This window comes from Nannospalax galili, unplaced genomic scaffold, assembly GCF_000622305.1.
Source record: "Nannospalax galili isolate Female #2095 unplaced genomic scaffold, S.galili_v1.0 scaffold2267, whole genome shotgun sequence".
In the NCBI taxonomy this organism is placed as follows: domain Eukaryota; kingdom Metazoa; phylum Chordata; class Mammalia; order Rodentia; family Spalacidae; genus Nannospalax; species Nannospalax galili.
The window spans coordinates 341,017-367,841 of record NW_008356240.1 but is presented as its reverse complement, the minus strand read 5'-3'; the positions used below and the strand labels follow the sequence as shown (position 1 = coordinate 367,841).

At 41.3% G+C, this 26,825-nt stretch overlaps 1 long non-coding RNA gene across 18 annotated transcripts in view; it reads right to left on the bottom strand.

Moving 5' to 3' along the window:
• The window catches only part of LOC103750961, a 246,128-nt gene that overhangs the window by 135,036 nt on the left and 84,267 nt on the right, over nucleotides 1–26,825 (bottom strand). For 2 of the 18 annotated variants that reach the window (XR_003847174.1, XR_003847168.1), the window contains exon 3: nucleotides 14,979–15,130. The exons of 13 other annotated variants lie outside the window; for them this stretch is intronic. This is a non-coding gene — a long non-coding RNA (uncharacterized LOC103750961). Of the gene's footprint in view, nucleotides 1–9,106; nucleotides 9,733–14,978; nucleotides 15,131–16,847; nucleotides 16,931–20,921; nucleotides 20,985–26,825 lie in introns of those variants that run through there. 3 more of the 18 variants (XR_003847170.1, XR_003847169.1, XR_003847181.1) reach the window with 3 other exon arrangements.

Sequence of the window (26,825 nt, the reverse complement as noted above, 5' to 3'; positions counted from 1 at the left end):
CAGTCCATCTACAAATATTGATATCTCCTAACTTAGGCCTAATCTCCTCTGGAGCTAATTTCCTCATTAATTCATTGTCAAAAGCACTCATAGACTTTTAATTTTTTGTGTGTGTATGTATGTGCGTGACTGCGGTATCTGTGTGTGTGTGTGTGTGTGTGTGTGTGTGTGTGTGTGCTGTATGCTCAATGTGTATGGAAGTGTGTGTGCCTATGGATATGTGTGGAGGCCAAAGGAAGATGCCAGGTATCCCATTCTATCATCTAATTTCCTCATTAATTCATTGTCAAAAGCACTCATAGACTTTTAATTTTTTTGTGTGTATGTATGTGCGTGACTGCGGTATCTGTGTGTGTGTGTGGTGTATGCTCAATGTGTATGGAAGCGCGTGTGCCTATGGATATGTGTGGAGGCCAAAGGAAGATGCCAGGTATACCATTCTATCATGCTCTGATTAATTCCTTTGAGGCAGGGTCTCTTACTGAACCTGGAGCTCTGTTGTTGATCTGTAAGCCTCAGTGATCCTCCTGCCTCTGTCCCTCAAGCACTGGGGTTACAGGTGCATGTGTGGCCCTGCCTGGCTTTTTATGAGTGCTGGGGATTTGAATCAGGTCCTCATACTTACACAGCAAACACACACTGAGCATCTCCCCAAACCTGGACTCATTAGAGCTGGAAGATTCTCTTTTAAAGTATTTGGTCCATTTCTTTGATAAGAGGCCACAAGCCTCATCCAGGGTCACACAGCCACAGTGGGTGAAGTGGCAGAAGGGAGCCTGGAAGACAGGTGCTCAGGTTTGAAGTGCAGCTGTTGATCATGTAAATGAAGGTGGCACCTGCATAGCTAGCATGGGGGGGGTGCCAAGTACACATTGTTCTGGAAGACTCCTTCTTCCGGTCTCTGTACATTTCAGTTTAACATTTATATGCCTTCCAAGGAACCTGGGCAACTCCATCCAATCTGCTTCACAGGTCTTTCTGGTGAGGAACTGCATGAGCAGTCCACCCTCCACACAATAGGCAGAGTGGTGGAGATACTGCTTCCTGCTCCATCTCCTATCCACATTGCAACCGGCTTCCACGTAGAGTGCTGTGCGCATCTCAGAGTCAGATCTGTTTTCAACCACTGAAGAAGCTTAAAGCAAAACAGTCTTGCTGGCGCAAACTCAAGCCTCATTGTTTTCAAGCCAAACACATGTTTTACATCAAGAGAAGGGCTGTGGTCAGGCTAGAGGAGCTGAAGGGAGATTCAAAGGTTCCTCAGTTCTCATAGGTCTCGGCCTCTTCAAAGCTTTATGCCACTCAACAGGAGTACCTCTGCCCACACTCTCAGGTGCTGTGGTGCATGTGTGGGGACTCAGCCGTGGGCCACAGAGCAGCTAACAGACTCAGGCAACCCACCTCACTGCAGGTATTTTCTCCACAGGACGTAATTTTTCCTTTGGGATTTGCTAGGAGCTCTAAGGCACACAGCGCATGTGATGTCAATTGTCAGGAAGACCTCGACAGGTGCACGTGAGCTCACGTTGGCAGCAATGGACAACTTCTGCTGGGGGCTTCTGCCAGTGTCAGGGTGGACAGGTGAGGGGAACGGCTGCCTATCTGAATTGGAGCACCCTACGCATAGCATCACCAAGCTTCGGAATAATGCACAACAGGAGAGCTAGAAAGCGAGTGACAAGGCATTGGATGTGTGTGCGATGCTGTTTCTAAAAGAGAGCAGTACAGGAGGAGGGGGAAAAGGGGAAGAAAAAAGAGGAGGAAAGCGAGTGGCTGGGATTACCTTCGTTTACTTATTTTTCTAAACTTATTTTAGAATAGTTTTAAATTTCCAGAGAAGTGGATAAAATAGCCCAGAGAACCTCCCCATACCTCACACCCAGTTTCCTCAACTAGTGTACTGTCACCATTAATCACCAATGCTGATCATACGTTATTATTAACCAAGTCTATATTTTATTCATGTTCCCATAGTTTTAACCTGTTTTAGTTTGCTTCCTAGTGCTGTGATAAAACACTGACCAGAACCAACTTGGGAAAGAAAGAGTTTATGTTACTCTTCCAAGTGACCGTCTGTCACTGAGGGAATCCGGGCAGGAACTCAAGGCAGGAACCTAGAGGCAGAAACTGAAGCACAAACTGCAAAGGAACGCTGCTTACTGGCTTGCTCCTCTGGCCTATGCTCAGCCTATTTTCCTATATAACCCAGGACTACCCGCCCACAGTGGGCTGGGCACTTCCACGTCACTCAACAGTCAAGAAAATGCCTCACACACGGCCACAGGCCACTCTGATAGAGGAAATTCCCTAGATGAGGTTCCCTCTTTCCAGGTGTGTCATGTTGACAATGAAGCCATCCATCGCATAACTTAATGTCCTGGTATAGCATCTTACAGAATATTCAGTTGTCACATCTTCCAGATTCCTCTTGGTCATGACGATTTCTCAGACTTTTATCGTTTTTGTAGTCCATGATAGTTTTGAGAAATGCTGTTAGCTGGAATTTTTGTTCATGGCTAGACTATATTTATGAATTTGGAGAAGACCACAGAGGTAAAACGTCACTTTCAGAGCACTGGATGAATACATATTAGAGCATGACATGACTCTTGATGTTCTTGGTCATCTGACTGGGGTAGTGTTGTTGGATTTCTCCACTGTAAAGTTCCCCCCTCCCTTTCTAAAGTGTATTCTTTAGAAGGAAGTCACTATTCATAGCCACACTTGAGGAGTAGGAGTTAGGCTCTACCTTTGAGAGTGGAGTACCTGTAAGTTATTTGAAATTCTATTGCAGCCTGGACATTTGTCTATTCTCCATTTATTTAAAATATGTATATATGAATATACATATAATCAGTGTGAAGTCATACATATTAATTTTATGCTTGAGTTACTTAGAATCCATATCCTATTATTGCTGAGATAATTCCAGGTTTGGCCACTGAAAACTCAAATTGTTATTGTGTCCCCCTGACATGTACGCTGCTGTTTGTAGGTTTGTTTGCTTGTTTTCTGAGCACTGTCTTCCTGGCACACTGAAGTACACCACACTTGCCTTGCTTGTTTTCTACCTGTTGTAGACTCAATCGTGGTTTATGACGTGGCATTAAGATTAGTATTGCAAACTAAAATCTGGACATAAGGTTTGCACACCATTTTATCAGCATTGCCAGCTGACAATAAGGAAATACATGCGTCTATACCAATCATATCTCTCAGTATTTCCTATGTGCCTATTTGTATCTATATCATGCTAAATGATATGATTCCATACCGGTTTTTCTAACGCCAATTACCATAGGAATGATTCTAGTCTTCTCTCTTGTTTGTAACTTCCCACTCTAACAATGAGATACCTGACTTTCACTCTCCACCAGCCATTTATTTCATTTAGAATACTTAAGTCACAGCTTCAGAATGCACACCCACATGGAAAGCAATTTTTTAATCACCTAGAAGACAGTGTTATGTACAATTCCTTTTTAGTCTGCATATTTGTTATTTTTGTGGTCACTATGATAAAGCATCTGAAAGGGCAATTTAAGGGGAAAGAAATTTATTTTGGCTCATGTTTTGTGAAGTTATCATTCATCATGGTGGGGATGGGATGATGGCAGAAATGACTCATTGCTGGGACAGCAGGAGTGTGAAGCAGCTGTTACATGGCTTCTGCAGTCAGGAAGCAGAGAGGTTGGGCTGGGCTACAATCCATAAGACCTGCCTCACAGCCACCTGACTCACTCCCTTCCAGCTAGTCCCCACCTCTTAGAGGTTCCGCAACATCCAAAACAGTCCCACCAACTGGAGCTCAAGTGTTCAAACATATGAGCCTATGTTGGATAGGGGCATTTCACATTCAAATAGAGTGTCCACTCTCTTCTGGTGAACATATTTTACCTGTTCCCTTCAATCTCAGATATTTTGAAATAGATTCTTCTGTCATGCTCCTCATTCTACCTTGGAATCCCTCAACCTCCTAAATTACCTTTTTAATTTGCATAAATTAAGGTTTGGTCTTCGTATATAAAGTTCCTTGAGTTTTGACAAATGCAAAGACATCTATCCATCCCCACAGTATCATTTATAATAACTTTAAAAAATGTTTAATTTTATTTTATATTTATGAGTGCTTTTATCTGCACAAATGTAAGTGCACCTGTGTCATGCAATGCTTGTAGAGGCCAGAAGAGGGCGTCTGATTTCCTGGAACTGGCCTTACAAATGGTTATAAGCTAGCATGTGGGTGCTGGGATCCGAATCTGGGTCCTCTGAAGGGCAGCAAGTGTTCTTTACTGCTGAGCCATTTCTTCAGCCTCTACAATAACTTTATTATCCAAAGATACTCTCATGCAGTTCTTGTATTCAATTCTGCCATCTCCTCAAGTCCTTGGAAATACTGTTTTGTTATCATCCCTACAGTTTTTCATGCATGAATGATTTTTTTCTAATAAGTAATATACATTTAAGATTCACCTACATTTTACATGGCTTGAGAGCTCATTTCTTTTTAACTCTTTTTAACTCTTTTTTTTAAATATGCTTGTGCTATAGCTCATTTATGCTTCCATTATGATTGCTTCCAATTTGAGGAATTTTTTTAAAATTATTTATTTAATAACCACACAATCAGAAGAAGTATTTCATTACAACAGCATTGACATATTCAATAACAATTTCCAGAGCTGAGATGCATCTCCTTCAAGATTGGCTGTACATTTTTAGGTTTACAGTTGAATTAATACAGTTATACAATATTGTACTCAGTATAAACCCTTTAAGACATAAAAAAGATCTCCGGGGCTGGAGAGATGGCTCAGTGGTTAAGAACACTGACTGTTCTTGCAGAAGACCTGGGTTCAAATCCCAGCACCCACATGGCCACTAACAGCTGTCCGTAACTCCAGTTCCAGGGGATACAACAACTTCTTCTGTCCTCCACGGGCACTGCATGACACGGGTGCACTGGTAGATTTCAAAGGTAATGTTTTTCACAACCACCAATTATTAAGGAGCAAATTTTTATGCTTTGAAGAATTATTACTTTTTATTTTTTTAATTAATTAATTTTTTTACACCCACTTCCCAGATAGCATCCTCCCATAGCCTCCCCCTGCCCCCATAGAGCCCTTATACTACTGTCTGCCATGCCATCGGCACCCCCAGCCAATCCCCACTACTTGCCCTTCTGGTGAATCTAGTCAGCCTATTTAAAGGCCTTTGTTTTAGGAGGGTCAGCTATTCCTCATCTAGTGGTAATCAGTTGTCAATATTCCTTTAGATAAGATTGGGGTCTGCTGTTCTTTTATGCATAAACTTGTTACAAACTTTTGTGAATAGATTTTCATGAATAACAACAACAACAACAACAACAAAAACCTGGTTCACTGCACAAATATCTAAGAATGAGATTTTTGGACTGTATAGTAAGACTTTGTTTAACTTCTAACATGCTGCTATTTTTGCATTCCCACCAGCAGTGTGAGGGCTTTTCTTGATCTGCATTCTCTTCAATCATTGGTAGGTCTGACTTTCTGTGGATTAACCATTCCAATAGGCATGTGATGCTAGCTCAGTGATGCACTGACTTGCATTTCCCTGATAGCAGATGGGGTTTCATATAGTGTCCATTTTAAAATATTGATTGGTGCAGAATCTCTTAAGACCTTTTATGCATTTTTAAAAATTGGGGCACTTGTTTCTTATTGTCTTGAGATTTCTTGCTGTATCTTGGATTTAAGTCCTTTCTCAGGCTCATGCTTTGTAAGTATTTCTTCCCATTCAGAAGTTTGTCTTTTCATTATATTGACAGCATCTTTCATGGAACATGTTTCTGATTTTAATAAATTCTAACATAGTTTTTGCCTTTCACAGATCATGTTTTTGGTGTTGTATCTAAAAAGTCATCATCAGCTTTCTCATATTTTCCACTTAAAGTTCATAGATTTGCATTTCACATTAAGATCTATGATGACCTAAAGATGATCAGTTTTGACTTAATATTTATGTAAGGCGTAAGTTCTGTATCTAGACCTATTGATCAATTAATTGATTTTACATATAGATGTCCAGTTGTTCCATTACCACTTGTTGGAAAGACTTTACTTTCTCCACAGAATTGTCCTTGCACTTTGTCCATTTCCATTTATTGATTTGTATGTCTGTTCTTCGGCCAATGCCACACTATCCTGACTAGCTTTCTAGTGGCTCTGTAGTATACTTCATACTCTTGAACAAGAGCATTGTGAGTCCCCCAACTCTAATCTTCTTCATTATATTGTCTAGTCTAGGTCTTTTGTCTTTTCGTATTCACTTTAGTACCAGTTTATCAATATCTTTAAAAATGCTTGCTTGAATTTTGAGGTGGATTGTGCTAAAGAGTATAGAAATAATTGACTATTAACAACATGAACTCTTTTTTATTGTTTTTTTGTGATTTTCATATAATATAATTTGATAGTATTTAGATCCCCTCCCATATCCTCACCTTCCCTTACTGCCCTGCCCAATTTAGTTCTCTCTCTCTCTCTCTCTCTCTCTGTGTGTGTGTGTCCTAATCCTATTGAGTCTAATTTGTGTACTCCATCCACTGGAGCCTAGTTAACCTACCAAGAGTCTCATGCCTGAAAGAGACTGTCTCTGTCCCTCTCAGCAGCCATCTCTTGACAATTTCCTTAGGTGGAGTTGAAGCTTCTTACCCACTTCCTCATGTCTATGCTGGGATTTTGTCTGGTTTGAACTTGTAAGGGACTTGTGCGTGCTGTCACCATTGCTGTGAGTTCATACGAGTAACTTCTTAGCTGTCTGGAAAACTCTGTTTCCTTGTGGTCATCCACCACCTCTGGCTCTTACAATCCTTCTGTCCTTTTTCCCACAATGATCCCTGAGCCTTGTGGAACAGAAATTTGACATAGATGTCCTATTCAAGGATACGAGCTCTATAGCCTCTTGTTCTCTGCATGTCGGCCAGTTGTGGGTTAACATGAAGTCTTCTAATTCATGAGCATAGAGTCTCCCCCATTAACTTAATTTTTTAAGCATCATTTTATAGTTTCTCTCATAAAAATCTCATCTATATTATGTTTATACCTAAGAGTTGATTTTTGGGTGCTCCTATATATGATAATGTGGTTTACAATTTAAATTCTAATTGCTTAAAAATAAAATTCATAAATTGAGAACTATATATGATGTGAAACTCTCCCCCAAACTTTGTCTCATTGATGGGCAGCTCAGAAGGCACCTGTAGTCGTTAGCTACAGTGTTTACTCACATGAATGTCAAATGTCATTAGTATTTTTGTTGCCCCTTTATACAATATTCTTTGTTATAGTTTAAACTACACAAAGAGATCAATAAAATGATTTAGTTTGCAAAATATAACTTGTATATAGGAAAAGAACTGACTTTAATACACATTAGTAAATTGATTATCTGTCTCTGACATGTGTCTGTTAATTTGGTGAGTTTCATTGCCTTTTCTTCGTGGAAAGGGATAGGCAGACTATTTGGCATTTCCACATGGACAATCATAGATCTACTAATGAAACACATTTGTTATTTTTTCCTTCTACTGAGTATGTACTTTTTTTAGTTCATGGTCTTACCTTTTTGCTGAAGTCAGGCCTTCCAACATAATGTGGCAGGGTAGGAGTCGTAAGAGAGAGCGTCTCTCACCTTGTTGTTGATCTTGGGAGGACAGGGTCCTGCCTTTCAACATTAACCACAATGTTAAGTGGAAGGTTTTTGTAAATTTTGTTTCATAAAGTTGAAGAAGTCCTCCTTATTCCTCATTTGCTGAGATGTTTCATCAAGGATAAAGCCTGGGTTTTGTTATAAGCTTTCTTTTCTTTTTGCATCAGTTGGAAGGATCATATGATTTTTCTTCTTTAGCTTATTGATATGATAAATTATGTTTAATGATTTTTTTTTAAATGTTGAATCAGCCTTGGATCCCTGAAACAAATCCCATTTGGTTGTGATATGTCATTCATTTTACACATTGTTGAATAGGATTCACTAACACTTTTTCAGTAATCCTTGCATCTATATTTATAAGAGCTGCTGGGCAGCAGTTTTCATAAAATGCCTTTGCAAGACATTGGTATGAAACCCAACACACATCACTGAATATGATTCACTAATAATTTTTCAGTAATTTTATATCTACGTTTATGAGCGCTTCTGGTCTGTAGTTTTCTTTCTTTAAAATGTCTTTATCATGGGACTGGTGAGATGGTTCAGCAGTTAAGAGCACTGGCTGCCCTTGTAGAGGACCTGGGTTTGATTCCCAGCACTCACACAGTGGCCAACAACCATCTGTAACTCCAGTTCCAGGGGATCCGATGCCCTCTTCTGACCTCTATGGGTATTGCATGACACAAGTGCACCTACCTACATGCAGGCAATATACTCACACACATAAGATAAAAATAATAAATATTTAAAAATATCAGGTTTTAGAACTGGGATAATATTTGTGCTGTAGTCTGAATGTCTGTGTTACCTCAAATTTCTTATGTTGAAATTCTAACCTCCTAAGAGAATGGTGTTTGGAGGACTGGTCTTAGGGAGGTGATTAGATCCTAAGGATGAAGTCTCATGTGTGAGACTAATACCCTTATAAAAGAGGTCTCAGAGAGATCCTTTGCCCCTTCACCAGGTGAGGTGGAAGTGAAAAGATCACCTATGAGCCAGGAAGTGAATCCTCACCACACACTGAATCTACCAATGCCCTGATCTTGAACCACGCAGCCTTCACAAACATGAGAAATAAACATCTGTTGTGTATAGGCTTCCTGGTTTATGGAATCTTGTTATCACAGTTCACAAGAAGACAGCTGATCTCATAGGAGTTAGAAATGAGTCCATGGCCAGTCTCCCTCTTCTTCCCTCCTTCCCTTCTTCCTTCCTTCCTTCCTTCCTTCCTTCCTTCCTTCCTTCCTCTCTCTCCCTTTCTCCGCCCCCCTCACTTTTTTTCTTCTTTCCTGCCTGTATTTTCTGAGGATTGCTATTATTTCCTTCTTAAGTGCTTGGTTTAATTTACCCACAAAACTATCTGAATCTACAGCTGGGTTTTAATATATTAATTATGTTTTTGTAAAAGTTATTATTAAATTTCTTTGAGTTTCATACATGTATATAATGCATTCTGATTACTTTCACCTTCTCATACCTCCCTCCTACTGCTGTCAGCCCCCTTCTTCCTACGAATTCCTTTCCTCCATTCGTGTCTTTTTTGTTTGTTTGTTTGTTTGTTTGTTTTATGACTCACTGAGTTTGAACAGGGTCCTTTATGCAACCAGGGGCTTAGAACTATCCACTGGACTCTGGTGGGCTCACCAGTGGGTACAGAACTGAAGACAATAATTACCCCTCCCCCAGAATCCATCAGTAGCCAATATTTTATCAAGGAAGGGTAGGGCTCTGTGAGCGCCTCCACAAGTCATGATTGACTATTGATAGGCCCAGACTTGTACAAGCCCAGTACAGGTCACCATAGCTGCTATGAGATCAGGATTGACTACAATGGCTGTCTTGTCCAGTAGATAGCATTTTGTACCCCCTTTTCCTGTCTTCCAGCTCTTGCATTCTTTCTCGCTCCTCTTCCAACTGTTCCCTGAGCCATAAAGTTGGTGGTACAAATGTCTTGCATAGGACTGAGATCTCAACCACTTCTTGTTCTCAGCACCTTGGGTAGGTGACTCTGCATTCAGTACTGATGATAGCATTTGCCTATGGGTATAAACATCAATATTTAGAAGACAGCTTGGTACCATGTCAATTTAGTTAAACAATAGTAGTAAAGTTCCCACTTTATTTCCTAAGACCCCCTCAGCCATGTTTATTTTTACTGGGTTTACAGTACCAGGTATGAATTCCCTCCTATGGAACTGTCCTCAAATCCAATCAGAGAATGGCTGATTACCCCTGTATGATTGTATCACTGTTGCACCAATGGGCACATCTTGTCTGGCAGGTTGATATAGTTCATTCAGTTCAGAGCTAGGTGAGACTATTGGTGCCTTGTCTCCCCCAGCAGCCTACAAAGCATCTTCCAGCACTATGAACACTACCTAGCAGAAAAGAAGCTTCCAGCTCAGGTCTAGTTGATGTGTCTATATTTTGTGACCAGTGTATGCAGTGTTTTCAGTCATGTGGTCTAATCAGCTCGTTCTGGTGGACAACCAGGAAGAATGACAAGAGTTGGTTTCATTTTGGGGACCCCTGGGGCCTCCTGGTTCACAACTCATAAAGAGGTATCACACACCTGGAACTGGGATTGTTATTTAATAACCCATGGTCTTGGGAGGCAGCATTATTCAACCATACCAGATATCTCATTTTGATTCTTTTTAAATTATATTTTTAATTGGCTTACAAAACAGTAGGTTTCCACATGGTTTTTTCATAGACTCTTTATTTGGGTTCAATGTGCTTGGCTATAAGATTTGTCTTCCTGTGTGAGTTTTGAAATCTTGTGTCTTTCAAGGAATTGATTCATTTTACTGTAGTTGTTATGGGCATAAGGTTGATTAGGGATTACTTATACCTTTAATATCTGTGAGTTCTGTAGTGATGAGCCCTCTTTCATTTCCAATAGTTATAATTTGTGTCTTCTTTTTTTATTTTAACTAATTGACATGACTAAAGATTTTTCAATTTTATTGATTTTTCCAAAAAAGCCAGCTTCTGTTTCATTGATTTCCTCTGTTGATTTCTTTTTTAAAGATTTCATTGATTTCTGCTGAAATTTTTTATTATTTCTTCTCTTCATCACTTTAGACATAAGTTGCTATTTTTTTCCAATTTTTTACTACTACAAAACCTTGAATGATTTTTTTTTTGGTCTTTTTGTTGACTGTTTCTTTTGACAGGGTCTCCCTAGTCACAGCCCACCTGGAAGTCAGGATATAAATCAGAGCAACCTCCATCTCACAGGGATCCACCTGCCTCTGCCTCCCGAGAGTCAGGATTAAAGGCGCACGCCACCACTCCTGGTGCAATTTTAGGTGTTTTTAAAAATATATTTGTTTAATAATAATTTATAAAAATTCCCATCACTTTGCCTTTGGTCACTGTAGACTGATTGCACTTTCTAAAAGTTTATGTAAATGAAACTGTACCGTTCATATCTGTGGCATTTTAGTCAGAGCGATTATTCTCAGGTCCATCTGCACTCTTCACGTAGCAGGAGTTTGGTCCCTCGTATTGCTCAGTAGGTTTCTGTCACATACATGTGCATTTAATCATTCAGATGCTGCTAATTATTCCCTGTCCAGAGCCATTGAAAATAAAGTTGCTGTTAGTGCTCATGTAAGAGTCTTTGTGTAGGCATCTGCCTGCATTTCTCTTGGGAAATACTTAGGCATGGAACAGTTTAGTCATATAGTAAAGATAAGTTTAGCTTTTGAGAAACTACCCTTCTGTTTTCCTAACTGGATGTACATCACATTCTTGTATAATAGGTCCAGTTCCTCCACATCCTCACCAACACTGTGGTCAGTGTTTTTAATTTTAGACTTTCTAATAGGTATATGATGGTATCTTACTCTTGTTTAAATTTGCATTTCCCTGATTATTAAAGTTGTCCTTATTTGTCATTTAAAGAATATTATTTTTATTTTATGTGTATAAGTATATTGTCTGCATATATGTAAGTGCACCTGTGTTGTATAATTCCCGTGAAGGTTAGAAGAGGGTGTTAGAGCCCCTGGAAGTGGAGTTATGGATGACTGCTAACGGCCATGCAGGTGCTGAGAACCCAACCCAGGTCCTCCGCAAGGGGTGCCAGTGGCCAGTGCTCTTAACCACTGATCCTTCTCTCCAGCCCCCAGTTACTTGCCATTTGTTCACCTTCTTTAGTGAAATATATGTTCAACTCTATCTTATTTGTAATATTGAGTTGCTATTTTTATTTTGAGAGGCTGCATCTTTATATTCTGGGTTCCAGACTGTTGTTGGATATGTGATTTGTACAATGTTCCCTTTGTCTACAGCATATCTGCTTATCTTCATACGTTGTCTAAAGAGCAGGCACTCTTAAATTTTATAATTTTATAAAGTGCAATTTATCAAAAAGTTTTGTGTCTGCTTGTTTAAGATGTAAAAGTTTATTTCAAATGTAATGTCCAAAATTTTTCCCTTTATATATTCTTTTTAATTATTTTTAAAATTTTATGTGTGTGAGTGTATTGTCTGCCTGTATATAAGTACACCCGTGCTGTGCAATGCCTCCTGAGGATAGAAGAGTGTGTCAGAACCCCTGAAACTGGAGTTACAGACAACTGCCATGTGGGTGCTGGGATTCAAATCTGGGTCTTCTACAAGAGCAGCCAGTGCCCTTAACTGATGAGCCGTCTCTCCAGCCCCCCTTTATATATTCTTACAGAATTTATGAAGTTATAGGTTCTAAAATTATACCTATGAGCCACTCTGAATTAATTTTGGTCTAGGTTGTGAGACAGTCATCAATGTTCAATTTTTCACTCGTTTGGACATGTAATTTTTCCAGTATCATTGATTTAAAAGATCCAGTTTCTTGGACAGTGAGATGACTTATCTGGTAACAGGGCTTGCTGCTAAGCCTGACAGCCTGAGTTTGATCCCCAGGACCCACATGATGAAAGGAAAGAACTATCACAAGTTGTCTTCTGACCTTCACATGTACACCATGACACTTAAACAACCACAGACATACACATACATGCACATACACAAATAAATAAAATAAATGAATGCGATAAAAGAAATCCCTTTTCTGTCAAACTATCTTTGCACTTTCATTGAAAAACAGTTGTCCATATGTGGGTGAAACTATTTCTGAAATATATTTGGATTTTTAATGATATATTTTATTAAGTTCTAGCCAGTGTCCTTAGCTACTAATCTCACTCTGTTTTATTCCTATATCTTTAAAATCTCTGGAACAAGGCATTGTTAATGTTTTAACTTTGGGCTTCCCTTTCAAACTGAACTTTGGCTATTCCAGATCTTTTTTGTGTTAACTTTTGATTTTTATGCTCAGTTTGTTGATTTTTTTACAGAAACAAAAGGCTTCACTGATCCTTGTCTGGGATTATATTGATCGCATATACAGTGCATGGTTCCACAGATGTAGTGCTTTGGGATGGTTGGAGTCTTGTGACTTTCCATAAAAGACTTCAGTCTCAAATTCCATTCCCAGAACTGGAGAGATGGATGACTCAGCAGGTAAGAGTGCTTGATCCTCTTGCAGAAGACCACAATTCAGTTCCCAACACCCATGTCAGGTAGCTCTCAATCACCTACAACGCCAGATCCAGGGGTTCTGAGACTCCTCTTCTGACTTCCAAAGGTACCCACAGAACTGACTCCACAGAGTTGTCTTTTGACCTCTGCATGAGCTCTGTGGCAACACACACACACACACACACACACACACAAAATAATAATAATAATAAATAATATAAATTTTTGTTTTGAAAGGATCTTTAACTCTGTTCCCTGTTCCTTATTGCTAATGAACAGCAGATTCAATTTTAAGCTCAATGGCAGGTACTCAGCCTGCATGAGGTGCTAGACCTAATTTCCAGCACAACAAGAAGGCACACCTTACAAATTTCCACTTAGGGACAAAAGAACATACACTGAAGTTAACCTTCCAAGTTCTAATTCTGTACTCAAAGAGTAGATGGCTGTGTCCCTCCTCACTCTCTCACTCCATAAAGGGCATCTGTGGACAAGGGGGCTAGTCACCAGGAGCTGTTAATAGCACATATGCACAAGGATCTATTGTGCCCTTATGTTTACAGAAGCATCTCCATTTGGAGAGCAGAGCCACTTACAACACTGCAGCATGCTGGGCCCAGCTTCTTCATGGACACATTAGTGTAAACATGCCTGTAGAAGTGTGCATGCATAAGCATGGGAAAGCACATATCTGTGTGCACTTGTGTGTACCCAGGTGATCTGGGCCAATTTGTATTACTTCATTTCCCAAAAGAAAATACTCTACCGAGCTTTTGTTTGTTGGAGAATTCAGGTTTCACTGCAAAGTTCTTGTGGAATCTGAAGGGTGACATATCTTTGACATTCCACCTTCCAAAATTCTCTCCCTTCTGCTACCACTCCCTTCTCTCACCTGTCATTCTCTCCACTGTCACTCAATACTAATAGTATCAATGAGTGGTTAAATAAGCTGTGTTATATCCATGCTGTGGAAAACCACTCAGCAATGAAGAGGAGCACTGTGCAGTGATGTGTCCAACAATGTGGTGAATCTCCAGAGAATTTATTCCATTTACATAATATTCTTGAACTGATGAAACTATAGAAATGAAGAAGAGGAAGAGGGAAGGCTGAGGGGAAGCTGGTGTGCTGTAAAAGTGCATCAAGAAGATCCTGTAGAGACGGAAATAGGGCATATCTCAGCTCTGGTGCTGGACACACAAATCTGCCGATGAGATGAAACTGACTGAGTTCTATGCTCGTGCACACTGAATGCAGTAAAAAGGTATAAATGGGCGGCTGGAGAGATGGCTCAGTGGTTAAGAACACTAGTTGTTCTTGCAGAGGACCAAGGTTTGAATCCCAGCACCCACATGGCCGCTACAACTGCCAATTAAAAATATTTTTAAAATATTTTATTTATTATTTTTTTAAATTTTATGTGTATGAGTGTATTGCCTACATGAATGTGAGTGCACCTGTGTCATGCAATGACGTGGAGTTCAGGACAGTCTGTAGCCACCATGTGGGTGCTGGGAATCAAACCTGGGTCCTCTGCAAGAGCAGTCGGTGCTCTTAACCGCAAACCATCTCTCCAGCCCCAATAAATAAAATATTTTAAAAAGGCATAAATGACAATATTCTCACTATGATGTCACACTGTGGGTCTGTCAGATGTCACCTTTGGCAGAAATGGGTAAAAAGCACACAGAATTTCATGTAGTTCTTAGAAGTACATGGAAAATATTAATGACAAAGTAACAAAGGTTAACCTTAAAAAGTGAAGTAATGTTGTCAAACCAACAGAAGGGATCTTTTGCCAGGGGCCAACCCCACAGAAACTCCTGAAGAGGTCCTCTGAGCAGGAGAGTGACACCAGCCTACCCAGGGATCTGCAGAAAGCAGCCACACGTGTCAGAGAAGCCTAGGCGAAAGAAATAAGATCGTTTATTTAGTTTTTATTTTATTTTATGTGTCTGAGTATTTTGCCTACATGTATGTAAGTGCACCTATGTCATACAATACTCACCAGGGCCGGAAGAGGGCATCAGAACCCCTGGAACTAGAGTTAAGGATGAGTGTTATCTGCCACATGGGTGCTGGGAACTAAACCTGAGTCCTCTGCAAGAATAGCAAGTGCTCTTAACCACTGAGCCATCTCTCCAGTTCCTGTTTCTTTCATTCTTCATCTACCTAAATTACTAATGCTATCTCACAACTTTCCCCCCTTTACTCTAGAACATTGTATTCCAGTGTCAAGTATGTCTTTGGAAGCTTTACCACCCTCAGGTGGGTCTGTGTCTTTGAGTCAGCCACTGGAAGGGCCTGGAAAGAACTAGATGGCAAAAGGTCCCACCGAAGGTGCCCAGTCTCATCCAGTCACAGTCCCTAGTCTCACGAAGGACTCATGACAGCTTTTCTTAAAGGGGACTCTCACCCCTCAGTACAGAAATGCTGATCAGTGCTGTGGTGGTAAGTGACAGGGTCATGGAATTGGCCAGACTTAAGTTCAAACCACAGCTGTGACTCCGTAGCTATGTGACCTTGGGCTACTTGATGAACAACTCTGGCTCCAGGTCTCTAATGCAATAATACTTTTGAGGGCAGCTGAGTTACTTATAGGACCTAACTCAGGGGCTACAGACCAGTACAACAACCACTGTTCATCTCCTACCTGGGATCTCTATGACTGTCCCTCCCATGGAGCAGGCAGTCTATGCCTTTCAAACAGGAGTCATGGTCCTCTGTGAACTTGATCTGCAGGGCCTTGGGTGCTTCCCTCACTTATTCTCTTCAGGGAGGCAAATTTACCTATCCCGCTCAGTCATCCACCAAGCAGCAAGTTTAATGTGAGGTTTTGCAGCTTAAGAGAACAACTCTAAATTCCAACAACCTGGGCAAGAGTCCTCCTGTGCTCCTTCTCCAAGCCCTGAGTGGAAAGAACACTGCAGCTTCCTCATAGTCCTGAAAACCTGCTGCCTTGGTATTCATCCAGTTCTACAGACCCTTCTCTACCCAGCTGCCAAAACAGACTGCAGACCTTTGAAATAAGAGCTGTCAGTCAGCAAGGCTCACAGAGCAGCCCCGTTCCCCAGCCTGTCCTGCATCTCTCCCCTCTCCCTGCGCTGCCACCACCCCAGTCACACCTAACATTGTCTGTTGCTCAGCTTGAAAAACCCATTCCATCCCAGGGCCTTCTCACTCATTAGTCGTCTGCCTAGAATGCTTCTTTTCCAATCTGACACACAGGTTCTTTCCTCTTCTGACAGGTGTCCAGAGTGGCCCCAGCAGAGCTTCTTTTGTCCCAGATGCCCTCTCTTTTCTCCCTCACCACAACAGAATTGGCACATTTAGTCCCACCCCTACTTGTCTTGTACCTGCACACACCCTTCCCTATCTCTCACCACCTGAGGACTCTCCCAGCAAGACCATCACCAGACAGGACCCCTTGACCTTGGACCATTACTACAAGCCACAATAAATGGCTCACACTATATGCAATGGCACTAGAAAGCATGCCAGTGGCCAGGGACCCTACAGAGCCAGGCCCAAGAAGGTAGCTTCTTAGAACATACTGGTCAGTCCTCGTTGCCAAATTGATATAATTTAGAATAATCATGGAAACAGTCATCTGAACATACCTATAATGGATTTTCTAGATTGAGTTAGTAGAGGGGGTAGATTTTCCCTAAATGTAGGGGGCTCCATTCTATGGGCTGAGGTCCTGAACGAAATAAAAAGGAGAAAATGAGCTGAGTACCAGAATTCATCTCTCTCTCTCTCTCTCTCTCTCTCTCTCTCTCTCCTTCCTGACTGTTGCCCCAATGTGAGCAGCTGCCCTACATAAATGCCACTGTGCCCTCCCTGCCCTGATGAACTGTATCCATTCTTAAATTGGGCCCCCAAATAAACCCTTCTTCTCTTCATTTGTGTCTTGTCACAGCAATGAGAAAAGTAACTAATGACCAGTGGCAGGCTGGGCCCTGGGTAAGAGTTACAGAATCTTTGGTAACGGAGTCTAGCTTGTCTTACTGGAACTTGTGAAGCTGTGGAGCTGGATTGCTTGGGATCAGGGGTCCATGTTAATTTGGCTGACACTGAGGCAGAAGGATTGTCCCTACGAAAGATGTGCTTCTTAGTTCACAGGCCTCCTGTCACACAGCTCCTCTGGCCAAGCCTCACATTGCTCCCCCAGTGGCCACTGCTCTGTGTTCATCAGCTCAGCGGCCTGCCACGCTGTAGCTGAGTTCCTGCCAAGACCATGTATTTGTGCATATCCACAGAGGAACGTTTGTCAGGAGCTCCAGGAGACAAATGACTGTTCCATAAAGATTTCATTTTTGTTGGATTCGATCCATGTCTCTATATTGTCATAAAAATTCAATCGGAAACTTCCATTAAAAAAAAAAAAGGGTGGGGGGCATAATTAAAAAGAAATAAAGACAGCTCAGCTGAGGTTGAGCTTAAAGGCCAAGAGGCCCAGAGCAGATGGAAAAGAATTTATGGGATCCCAAAGAAAGCAAAACATATCACATGAAAAATGTGCCCCAGAGAGATAGTCTTGGGAAAGAACACTGGGGTGCTCCCATCTGAAGATGAAGACAGGTGGCTTGGACCCCCATGTGACACAGTGGTAGGCCTCAGCTCGGTAAAGCTCTGTGTATGGTGCCAGCTGGTGGGGACCCAGTCTTGTGCAGGTTCAAGTGTTGGAAGCTGGCATCAGGTCTCTGTGTTAGGGGAGCCCTGTCCATCTCAGGTTCCCAGAGGTCTGCAGCTTGGGGCAGAGGTGACTCTCTGCAGTGTCATTACCTGGGGTATGGTATCCAGCAATCAGAAAGGGAGAGAAGTTTTTTAATCTTTCTTGGGAAATTAGGCTCTTGGTCAATTGAAATATTCAACCTCTAGGTCCCAATTCACTTAAAATTTTTTTATTTATTATTTTTATTTCATGTGTATGAGTGAATTGCCTGCATGCATGTAAGTGCAATCATGTCATGCAATGCCTGTGGAGGTCAGAAGAGGGTGTCAGAATCCCATGGAGCTGGAGTTATGGACTGTTGTTAACTGCCATATGGGTGCTGAGAATTGACCTTACATCCTCTGCAAGAGCAGCCAGTCACTGAGCCGTCTCTCTGACCCCCCAATTTGCTTTTAATTGGACAGTTTCTGATCACAAATATGATAGCTGTTTATTTCCAAAGTTTTGGAAATGGAGAAAAGCAAAAGACTGATTAAAATGGACCAGCATTATCCTCCCAACTAGCTAGAATTATCTATCTCACATTTCACTTCCCAATCTTTGGAAAAATACAGACTGTAAAGAAGAAAGTGAGAGAAAGAACTTGAATATTGGGAACCAGGGCAGGATGAGGGGAGATCCACCATCCACTCAGACACGGAGCTCACTGAACAGATAGAAAGCAATCCTGCTGCCAGAATCCTCAGTAGCTCTAAGGAGAAATGGAAGTTTAACAGACAGAGGTGGGGGGCTGGAGAGATGGCTCAGCAGTTAAGAACACTGACTGTACTTGCAGAAGACCCAGGTTCGAATCCCAGCACCCACATGGCAGCTAACAACTGTAACTCCAGTTCCAGGGGATCCAACAGCCTCTTCTCTCCTCCGAGGGCATTGCACGACATGGGTGCACTCACCTACATGCAGGCAATACACACATACACATAAAATAAAAATAATAAATTTTTAAAAAGACAGAGATGGAGACATAGAAGCAGGGGGGAGGCCCTCAGCGTTCTACAACTAAACAGAAGTAGGTAGTAAGGTTTGATTGCCCAGTCTGAGTGAACATTTCCATCCCTGTTTCCAAGTTCAACAGCATGGGTGGTGGTTCCTGGCTCTGGAGTCCACACTCTGCTTCTGATCCAAGCTGTGGCTATAATGGCAGAATCCATGTTTCTAGAGATGGAGATCCTAACAGGTCATATCCTCATCATCACTTCACTGTCAGCATAAGGAATGGGCACATGGGCCCCCAGTGACCTCTGTTTTTGTTATTTTCTTTTTCGTGTGTGTGTGTGTGTGTGTGTGTGTGTGTGTGTGTGTGTTTGTAGGTGTGAGCACAGGCTTGCAAGTGGCACTGTACTCCTGCAAGGTCAGAGGATGGCCTCAGGTGCTGGCCGTTCACTTCCACCTTGTTTGAGACAGTCTCTTGTTGCTCAACAGTATGTACACCAGGCAAGTTGACCCAGAGTCTCCATCTCCCTTCTCTCTATAGGAATGCTGGGATTATAGGCACTTGCACTACACAGCAGGCTTTTACATGTGTTCTGGGGATTCGAACTCAGTTTCTCACACTTGTATAGCAAGTACTTTTTACTCATTGAGCCATCTCCTCAGACCCCCCCAGTAGTCATTCTCATTCTCTCTCTCTCTCTCTCTCTCTCTCTCTCTCTCTCTCTCTCTGCAGGTACATGTGTATGCAGAGACCAGAGGTCAACCTCAGATGACCTCAATTCTTCACTTCACTGTTCACTTTGTTTTTTGAAACAGAGTTGTTCACTGGCCTGGAATCATCAGGTAGACTAAAGTGGCTGAGCACCGAGCCCCAGGGATTCTGCCTCTGTCTCTTCAGCACTGAGTTTTACAAGTGCACACCACCATGCCCACAGCTCTTTTTTTTTTCAAATGTGGGTTTTGGGGAACAACTTCAAGTCCTTATGTTTACAAGAGAAGTGCTGAGCTACCTCCCCAGCCTCCTGTATCTACTTCTTGAGAGAACGGGAAGCCTCAGATATCTATAAACACAGTCTTACAATTGATGATGCAACCGTTACTGCTACTGTTTTGTTTTGTTTTGTTTGCCTCTATCATCACCATCAATCTTCACTGTCACCTGGATGGGATTTAGAATCACCCAGGAAACATAGCTCTGAGTATGTCCATGAAGGCATTAATTGAAGGGGCAAGACCCACTTTAGAGTGGGTGACACCATCCTATGGGCTGAGGGTTCAGACCGAATCAAAGGAGAAAAAGGAGAAGTCAGATGAGAGCCAGGATTCATCTCTCTCTGCTTCCTGATCCATCCAGAGGTGAGCAAACAGCCTCGTGCTCCTGCCACCACAGCAAGGCCATAGCCAAGGTAGATTCTGGCCACTAATACCTTCTGCACCGTGATGGACCATGCCATTAGCCACTGTGATAAAACACCATGAGCAAAACAACTTGGAGGAGGAAGAGTTATTTGGGCTTATGGTTCCCGAGGGATAAGACTTCATCATGGAAGAGCGGCGTGGCAGGGGCACCTGAAGCAGAAAGCCGAGCATGCACATCTTCAAGCACACACAAGAAGCAGAGAGAGAGCTGGGGCAAGGCTATGAACTCTCAAAATCCATCCCCAGTGATGTGTTTCCTCCAGCAGGGCCACATCTCCCCAAGATTCCATGACCCTCCCCAACAGCACCACCAACTGACCAAGTGTTCAGATACTTGAGCCTATGGGTGACAATTTTCCTTCAAACTACCACAGTGACCTCTCAAACTAATCTCAAATTCTTCCTCTTCTAAGTTCCTTTCTGTCAGCTAATTCATCACAGCAGTAAGAAAAGAAATAATCCAGTCATCACCATCTGTCTTGCTGAAGGTAACAGGAAGTATTGCCTTGGGTCAGAGCTCAGCCACCTCTTTTTACACTGGAGACCATTTAGAAAACAATAACAAGTATTTTAAGTGAATTTTAAAAATTTATTTATTTATTACCTGTCTGAGTGTTTTATCTGCGTATAGTGAGTTCCCAGCCAGCCTGGACTACAGTATGACACCCTGTCTCAAAGAAACAAAAATACAAAAAAAGAGTCAATGTTGGTGATGATGGAAAAATAACCATATAGACACACTCCATTGGCTGAAAGACACTACAGGGGCTTGAACCAGTCTGGTAAATACATCTGCTCCATAACACAACACTCTTACCTAGACACAGGGACAACCACTTCATGTCTGGGTCCAACAAAAAAAGCAAGGGAGCAGGTATGTGTGGGCTAAGGCTGGTTTGGGCACAGGCAGATCAAGGCTTTCCTCTCATCTTTTTAATAAATTTAGATCTTTTAGAAATTGAAACTTATAATGAACAAAGGAAATCAAGCAAAATTACAGTTATGAAAGCAAGTGGTTCAAACATACATGGTGCGTTTTACTTGGAAAGAACTGCTTAAGAATTATGTATACAATAGTTCATATACTCCTAATAGCATCACAGAGACAGGTGCTCACATAAGCTAACAGATGAGGATGGTGGGTCCCAGAGAACTTATGCAATATCCTCAGTCACACACACAGTGTGTGTGTGTGTGTGTGTGTGTGTGTGTGTGTGTTTGTTGGAGTTAGGACTAAAGCATACCCAGTAGGTAAAGAAGCTGAACTATAACCATTCTTAGGGACAAGGGTAAGTCTCAGTGATGAAGCCCAAATGGACTGACTTCAGTGTCTGCACATTTCTGCACCTCTACACTATAGGTCCCTAGCATTTGGATTTTCAGATCCTTTTATTTCAAGAGCTCAAATGAAAGTAGAGAAAATACAATCTATATCCACACATATGGATAGACAAGTGTGATGATTAGTTGTAATTGTCAACTTGACAATACAGAATCACCCAAGAAAAGGGTCTTAATAAGGAAATATCTAGATCAGGCTGGCCTGTGGGCATGTCTGTGGGGGACTGTCTTGACTGTTAATTGAGATGGGAAAAGTCATCCTGAATGTAGGCAGCACTGTATCTCTGGCTGGGCCCTGGACTGTCTAAGAGGAAAGCTAGCTGGGAGGAGCTAGCAAACAAGCAGCATATGCATTCCTTTCTCTCTGATCTTGAATGAGATGTGACTAGATGCTTTGAGTCCTGCCATCTTGACTTCCCCTTAGTGATGGACTATGATCTGAACTTGTAAGCCAAATAAATCCTTTTCTCTCCTAAGCTGCTTTTGGTCAGGACATTTTATCACAGCAACAGAAATGAAGCTAGAACTCCCATGTAAATGAAGAGCCTCCTTAAGAGAATTTGATGGTCCATTCAGCCACAAACCTCCCCAGACACTCTTCTTTGAGTTCATACTTTTCTCTCCTCCTCTTCCTCCTCCTCCTCCTCCTCCTCCTCCATTCTTCACTTCCTCCTTCCTCTGATTACTTTTGATTTTACTTATGTGTCTATTTGTGTATGACACACACCAGTGGGTGACCATGGAGGCTAGAATATGGCATTAGAGCCCTTGGAGTTGAAGTTACAAGTAGTTGTGAGCTGCCTGATGTTGGTGCTGTGAAATAAACTCTGGTCCTCTATAAGAGCAGCAAGTAGTCTCAACTGCTGAACCATCTCTCCAGCCCCACAGTCATCTCTTTTCTTTTCCTCCCTGAAACATGGTGGCTATGAGAACCACTCCTTCCTAGACATAAGGGTAAGCTGGTTTTGATCTCTGCACTCATACTGGGACTCCGGTAGGCATTTTCAACTCTTTGGGCCTCTCACGGTTCTTATGGACAAAGGACAGAGGCAAGGAGGCAGTCTCATTATCTAGAGATTTGCTCAATACTCAGAGACACCAAGAGCTCCTTAGATCAACTTTGCCTTGGAGAGTCCTGTGTCCTAACACCCACACCTTACTTATCAATTATAATAACAATGCATTTTGTGAGTTTGGGATGATCAAAAGTGAACTTTACTGTCAAACAGTGTTCCTGACGTGCTGTAAGAGAAAACCAGGATCACCATGAAAAATACGATACAATTCCAACCCAAAGTAATGGCCTTTAAAGTTTGGGTTATGCGAAAAGGTGCACTTTATATTTGCAAGTATTGTTGGCAACTTCTAAAGATGTCCTTCAGTCCTGTACTGCCTTCATAAGTCCTTTGGGGGCCTACCTAGGTGGCTCCAATGAGCTAGAAAGTGGTAGGCTTGGTGTGCTTTAAATTTCTGGCTTTCTATAATAGTTGGCTACTAACAGGAAAGGATATAAAGTACTCTAGATGGTTACTAGAGAGAATGTTATTCAGAACAATATTCACAGAGGCCAGTCTTGAAGTTCCTTTTTAAAAACCCTGAATGGATATAGAGGTTCTGACAGTGCTGGAGTGGAGTGGCTTCTACTGGTCAAATTCTCTTGAGGAGAAAATTTATAAACTTGAAACAAAATGTGAAATAAAGAATCCAACTCTTTGGAAGCAAAACAGAAGTTGGAATCTCACCTCTGGGAGGAGGAACCCCATTGAGGGAGACTGTTTATGTTGTCTCCCCTGAGAAAGCTGCCATCCTACTGTGAGAGATGACAGAGAACAGCATTTGAACTACCACAGCAGATAGAATTTGGAGGGTGGGGGTAAATTCTGGAAGAATCTAAAAGCTATAAAGGTGAGCAGAAATCCTCCCCACTGACTGGGAGACAGAATTTGGAGTTTGAGTCCTGCCAAATTTCCAAGAGAGCTGTTGTAAATGTCTTGGACGTATCACCAAGATCCTTAGGGCATGTCATACCATGGAAAAAAGACTGTGTCCCAGGACTTAAAATCTTTCTCTCAGACTAAGGAGAAATTTTAAACAAGCCTATGCTGAAGGGTATAAAACCAAATTTCTACAGTGTCAAGGTGATAGTCCATAAATAACCATTGATGTTGTTAAAGGAAGGTGGAATCCAGAATCTCTAAATTTATCATCAATGGGAAACAGTGCATCGTAAAAAGTTATAGGCAGGCAAGAAAAAATTTTAAAGCATGACTTATATTGAAAAGAAGAACCAAGCCAAAGTATATCATAAGTTGGAATCACTAAACAAGAATTTTTATTTTACCCTGGTACTTAGGGTTAAATCCAGGGTCTTTCATATGCTAGGAAAATGCTCTACTACTGAGATACTTCCCCAGCTCCAACAAGAACTTTTAAGCAGCAAACACATGCTCAAAGGATGTACAGTAAAACATTGCCGTAATGAGTGAACAGATAGGAATTTGCATACAACAATAAATATATATATTTTTAAAGGCTGAATTCAAAGTAATGGGCTTTATGGCATCTTCATATATGTGTCATTTTATTTTGTCCTCATTTGTTCCCCTCCACTGCTGCTCTCTCTAATGCCTCCCTCTCATCCCAGCTGTTTCCTTCTCTTCCCTCATTTAGTTCCCCCCACATCTACCATTATCCTCTTCATTTCCTTCTTCCTTGCTAACATATTTTTTAAAAGAATCAAATGGAAGTTCTAGAGTTGACAAGACATAAAATATAAAATCTTCTAAAGAAAATTAAGTAACGCATACTTAGAAGTAAAACCCCCCAAACCAAAAAACTTATAGAAGAAAACAGAATATCTTGTCAGTCTTGGGTTAGGCAAAGATTTCTTAGAACATGAAAAATACAAATCATAATTTTTAAATAAGGGGCTGGAGAGATGGCCCAGGAGTTAGGAGCACTAGATGCTCTTCTGAACCCAGGTTCAGTTCTCAGCACCCATATGGTGGCTCACAACCACCCATAACTTAAGTTCCAGGAGATCCAACATCTTCTAGCCTCCGTTTGCATTGCATGGCATGGGTGCACTTATATACATGCAGGCAAAGTACACATAAAATAAAAATAAAACAAAAACATTTAAAATTTTTAAATGATAAATTGGTCATTTCAATTCTTTTCAAAAGGAACTTTTCCCAGCCGACTGTAGGTAACTGGACCCTAATCACACATGGCCTCCTGGATTTGGGGCGGGCTAAAGTATACAATCTGGAGAAGGCTAGGAAGAGAAGGCATAACCCATGCTGGGTAAAGGCTTTCCAGTGTGCATACCCTTAAGGTTATACATACACCTCAGCAACCCCTCAGTTATCTCACCTTTGAGAGGGAACTAACACTGATTCTAACCATGCCAACAGCTATCAAAATACCTGAAAGCAAATCCTGCATCCATCATTCTAGAGTCCAGCCTTGGAAGACAAAAGAAAAATGAGGAGGAGCCCAATAGAAGGATGCTTTTAATCCTGAATCCATCCCTCTAGAGTCCAGCCTTGGAAGACAAAAGAAAATTGAGGAGGAACCCCCAAATTGCCCCGTTCTGACTTTTTTCTAGTTCCCTGTCTAGAACTTGTAATGCTATTCTTGCCTTTACTTGTCCTTCACGTCTCCTATTCAGGAATTTCTTTTCCCCCTAGAGTTATGCAATTTGGGAGTTTTTTAGCTAGACCCACTGAAGGGGTACTCCAATTGCCTCACCCTGTGTACCTGTTCAACATGGAAGAAACCAGAGGGGTCTGTCTCCCGATTCCCTATTGGCAATTTGGGTAACCTCTTCAAAGGATGGTGTGGTAAGAATAGGAGGTAGGAATTGGCTAGGCAGTTAGGGTAAAAAGACCCCAAAGAAAACTCTAATGTAATCTTATAAAAATGAGAGACATTTCATAGTGGTGAAGCTGCCATTTAATCAAAATGTATAACCTAAAATATGCATATGTTTTACATTGCCAATAACTGAATTGTAATAATATTGTTATTATAATGGTGAAAAAACCTTTTAAATAAATAAATAAATAATGGAAGAAAATGAAAATGAAAAAGACAAGTCAAGATTGGGTACAATTATTCCCAGTATATTTTTTGGTAAATGATTTATATTTAGCATATATGAAGTACTTCTATAAATCCTTAATAGTGGTTAATCTTCATCAAGAAGCTGGTTGGATTAATAAACACTTAGGGCATTAGTGAGGCACAGCTTTGGTGTGTATCTGAGGGCATTTCCAGAGAGTTTAACTGGGGGAAGAAAACTAGCCTTGAATGTGGATAGCACCATCACAGAGGCTGGAGTCCCGGACTGAACAAAAGGAAGAAGCCATCTGAGTGTCAGCATTCCCCTTTCTCTGAGATGTGAGCAAGCAGGCTCATGCTCCAAGTGCCACAGCCACGAGCCACTCCCACCACCTTTTCTACCTTCAAACTCTGAGCCAAGCTAAACCTGTCTCATTAAGTTGCTTGAATTGCTTATTTGTGGGTATTTCAGAGCATCAAACAAAGTAATAGAGGAATAAAAACGATACTTTACTAATGGTGAATTAGAGTATGCAAAAGCATATAGCATAATGAGGAAATGCCAATTAAAATCACAATGAGATACCATTTCCTATGCACTATAATGGCCAAAGTAATAAAAACAAATGACCCAAAGTGTTGGTGAGGACATGAAGCAACTAGCACTCGCCTACTCTGTCAGTTGGCATGTATGCTCCACCAGCAGATGAAGTATTTTGCTTTCACCAATAGGAACTTCCAGTATATCAATAAGCTATCCCTGTAATTTATTTATTTATTTATTATTTATTTATTTTTATGTATGTATGTATGTATTAGTCCTGTATTTTTGAAGCTCTAAGGCCTGTGAGAAGATGTTAAAGAAGAGGTGTATTAGCTACTTTCTTATTGCTATGACAAAAATACCTGGCAAAAGCAAATTAACGAAAAGGAAGATTCATTTGGGCTCACAGTTTGAGGAGACAGTCCATCTTGTGGGGAAATTATGGCAGCAGATCACATTGCATCCACAGTCAGGAAGCAAAGAGAGATGGATGTTGGTACCCAGATTCTGTTCTTATTTACTCACTCTGGGACCCTAGCCCAAGAGATGATGTCACCC